Genomic DNA, 4,487 nt, shown 5'->3' on the forward strand with positions numbered 1-4,487 from the left:
CCTCTCCACCACCACCCCATCATTGCTTTCTTCACCATCCCCATCATTTCCTCTCCACCATCCCCATCATTGCCCTCTTTCCCATCCCCATCATTGCCCTCTCTCTTGCCACCCCCATCATTGCCCTCTCCCCACCATCTCCATCATTGCCCTCTCTCCCACCACCCCCATCATTGCCCTCTCTCCCCCACCTTGATCATTGCCTTCTCTATCATCCCCATCATTGCCCTCTCTATCACCACCCCCATCATTGCTCTCTCCACCACCACCTCATCCACCATCCCAATCATTGCCTTCTCCACCATACCCATCATTGCCCTATGTCCCACCCCCATTATTGCCCTCTCTCCTACCACCCCCATCATTGCCCTTTCCACGAACCCATCATTGCCCTTTCCACGAACCCATCATTGCCCTTTCCACCACCTCAATCATTGCCCTTTCCACCACCTTAATCATTGCCCTCTCCACCACCTCCATCATTGCCCTCTCCCCACCTCCATCATTGCCCTCTCCTCCACCACCTCCATCACTGCCCTCTCCCTCACCACCTTCATCATTGCTCTCTCAACCATCTCCATCATTGCCCTCTCCACCACTTCCATCACTGCCCTCTCAGTCACCACCTCCATCATTCTCCTCTCCATCACCCCCCATTGTACTGTTAAAAAAGGCAAACACCACCAGTCACCTCTACATACATTCCCCCGCAGCATCATCATCGCTGACAGCTTTCTCTCTGACACAGGCGCGCTGAACGCTGACGTTATCAAACCACGCAGCTGTGTCAGATAGAAAGCATGGACAGGAAGCAGAGGACAGAACCCTGCAGCTCTGCTCCATTGTCATTTTCTCCACTGCCCAGCACACATGAGGGCAATGTGACCAAGGGCCCTGGAGCCTTGGGGCTGGAGAAACAGGCCAGATTGCCCCCTCTACCTCCAGGCCCCGGTGTAGCTGCACCAGCGGTATGTCCTCCCCTGGTTTGTGAGGAATAACTCTCATCTGAACTGGCCAATTGAATTGCATTACGCGTTATCTGAATGAGCCCTAATGCAAAGGTAAATGAAAGAAAGTGGAGAAGAACTTCTAAAATGACATCCAGTTTAGTTATTTCTCAGTCAACAGCAGGTGGGCCTGAGAGTGTCACCACATCCATTGCAATTAGCTGCAATTATTTAGGCTTTGTGAGTTTTCTGAATTAGGTTTTCCGTGTTTTAGCTTCATTTATTGATTGGGCTTCTCAAATAAATGTGGTTAATTATTCTGTGTAGGCTCTATTCCATCAATGTCAAATGTAACTGAAATAGCAGTTTTTCTTCTTGAAAATGGTTCAAAACAGCTTTTTTGACAGGTGCATTTTGTTTTCTAGAGTAATGTTATGGCTACCAGTGAGATAGCAAAGGCTTAATAATTATAATTTAATATACAAAGTAACTGTCTCAGCTGTTAAGAAAATAAAGCACACCTTCTAACTACTTTTGTAGTAAGGAAGGATTCATATCTGCAGATGTGTCCCTATTTTCATCATCTCTTGGCTCAACATATCCTGAAATGTGCAGCACTATAGCACACATTCTATTTTGGGAGATGCCTACAGTTTTTAGCCCCAAATAATTTTGACTAGAGATGAGTGAACCCGTGGATGTTCGAATTCTCCGGGTTCACCAAACATACGGTATGTAAGGAGATGGACATATTGCCCTGCTCCCACTTGAAGACATCGCCGCTGTGTATAATGTTATGTGTAATCTGAATAACGCCCTGTGTCTTGTGAACATTTTATGTTATGTGAAGTGTAAGATGTTTGCCTATGTAATGTGATAATGTAAGGTATTATAATGCCTAGTCATGTGATGCATCGAAAACATAGATTAGGACTTGGGACATAAGGTAGTGTTTTCATAGAATGTAGCTGAAGTTTCCCCAGCCACAGACACTGGGAGGGCTTAGTGCTAGGACAAGTGACCTGCTTCCTGAAGTTAGTTGGAGCAGAGTTAGAGTCTGAAGAGAAAGTGTGCAGCGCTGCCATTGGGTAAACTACAGCAAAGGAGACTATGGGACAATGAGGTAGCATAACTAGGAACTTACAGAAGAGGCAGAGTGGCCTTTAATGTTAAAGGGGTCCATGAATAGGGCAATTTTTCAAGAAAAACCCTGAGCTTGAGAAATGCCAAAGAAGATACGGACCAAAAGAGGACTGAGACTATCGGACTAGTTGGGTGTCTACTCGCTATCCCTTGTATATGATCCTCATCAACTTCAGTAAAGTTCTCATGTTTGAACAGAAGTCTGCTTTGCTAATCTGTGGTACTCGTGGTCCTGGCCAACCAATACCATTGGCTACCGGTGACTTGCATGGGCACAAGCAACTTACAACACTAACACCCAGCCATGACCCACAATTGTCTGTAGGATGCCAAAGTGAGTGGGAACAGAAGCTCGCCCATGACTACTTCGCCTGGGCATCTTTCACATGCAATAAAAAGTTCGATTTGGGTCCGAACTTGACTCAAACCAAATCAAATAATGAATTGGGACCCAAACTTTGGTGCTTTAAAATGGCTGTAAAATAGTCAGGTCTTGGAGGCTGCAAAAGGAAGCTAAATGGGAGTAAGAGCAGAACAATTCTCCTGCAAATGTGAATAGGGAAATGACTTAATGGGGTTTAGTCACCATAGCAAGCATCGTAACATAATAAATAAATGAATAACAAACATTTTAACAGTGCCCTCACAGACATAGAGGCTAGCTTCTTCCAGTCCAGTTAAAAATTTCACACACAGAGCAAGTATCCCTACATTAGCAGCTAACAAATTTCACCCACAGAGCATGGGACAAAGTATCCCTACATTAGCAGCTAACAAATTTCACCCACAGAGCATGGGGCAGAGTACCCCTTCAGAAGCAGCTTACAAATTTTATCCACAGAGCATGGGGCAGAGAACACTTTCAGAAGCAGCTTACAAATATCATCCATAGAGCATGGGGCAGAGTACCCCTTCAGAAGCAGCTAACAAATATCACCCACAAAGCATGCGTCACAATGCCCCTACATTAACAGCTTACAAACTTCACCCACAGAACAAGGGGTAGAGAAACCTCTACATTATTAGCTTAGAAATTTCACCCACAGGGCATGTTTGTACATTTTCCCCATGCTGACAACAAATTTCACACACAACAACCTAAAGGATATAAATTCAAAAAAACAAGCCAGAAAAAACAGCCTTACCAACACCAATTCAGATCACAAATGCACAAGCAAGATGCATCAGACCTCAATTATAAAGGCAGGGACAGCACAGGTACTACTGATGAAAGCAGCCACTCACAAACCTACCAATTCATGGAGGGGTGGCTGCCTAGTAAAAAATGCACACACATGAGGCTTGAATAGAATGCCAGTCACACAGGTACATGTGATGCACAGTGTCCGTCTTACAACCTTTTAATGACGCCCATAATATTATGTCAGACGAGCTGCCCAGCACTATACGAGTGCACCCCAAAAGGAGAGACGCCCAAGTTCACCCAACCAACAAGAAAGGGCCTGGTTGCATCCTGAAAAAATAGTAAAATTTGCAAGAAAAAATGAAATAATGAAAAATAATGCTTATAATAAATACACTAAATGTGGTATTGGTTGATATTTTGGCCAAAATAGACAAGCTCGCAACCCACGTCAAGGGTCCTCATCCTTGCGAGTCCTAACACTAATTTCAAAAACAACAACCTAAAGGACATAAATTCAAAAAAGCAAACCAGAAAAAACAGACTTACCAACACCAAGTAAGATTGACCCTTGATCCTTGATGTGTTGCTGTTCCACTGAGACCCCTCTGTCAGGTGGGAAAGTCATTTGTAGTTTTTCTACCAACTTGTGCTTATATTCACACATTTTGCAATCCCTCTACAGTGACAGAAGTAATGATAATACATTGTCCTTGCAGCAGGGATCCATCAGGGTGGTCACCCAGTAATCTGCACTGGTAACATCACAGGCAAATCAGCGGTCATTCCACAGGCACTGCAGCATGTATTAGCTCATGGGTACCAGGCTGCCCAGAGACAGGGACAAGCTGTCCTTGGTTGGAGGTATATCTTTTGAGTACCCTGTGTCCCGCCAACCATGCTCGTGATTCCTGTGAGCTGACCTTAGTGGAACCCTTCTGTGAGCATGGTTTTTCCTCCCCCCACCTCCTACTTCGCGTCATCATTATCCTCTCAAACTTTCCCCTGCTTGTGGATCACCCCCAGAGCAGGTGTGGGGGTTACTTGGTACTGGGCCGGTGTCTTAAAGGGATATGTCGCGGTGGCAGTGACCCGGTCCATGGCCCTGGGTGTCCATGTAAAATAGGTTGAATGAAGCCGAATAAAGTTTATAGGTAGATAGTTCAGGACGCCACCTGTGGTACCTGGTCAGAAGGGGACCAGCACTGCAGTGCAGATCCTCTGGGACAGATGGTGTGGTGCAGCAAAGATGT

This window comes from Dendrobates tinctorius, unplaced genomic scaffold (genome assembly GCF_039654945.1).
Source record: "Dendrobates tinctorius isolate UK_male_01 unplaced genomic scaffold, ASM3965494v1 ptg000049l, whole genome shotgun sequence".
Lineage (NCBI taxonomy): Eukaryota > Metazoa > Chordata > Amphibia > Anura > Dendrobatidae > Dendrobates > Dendrobates tinctorius.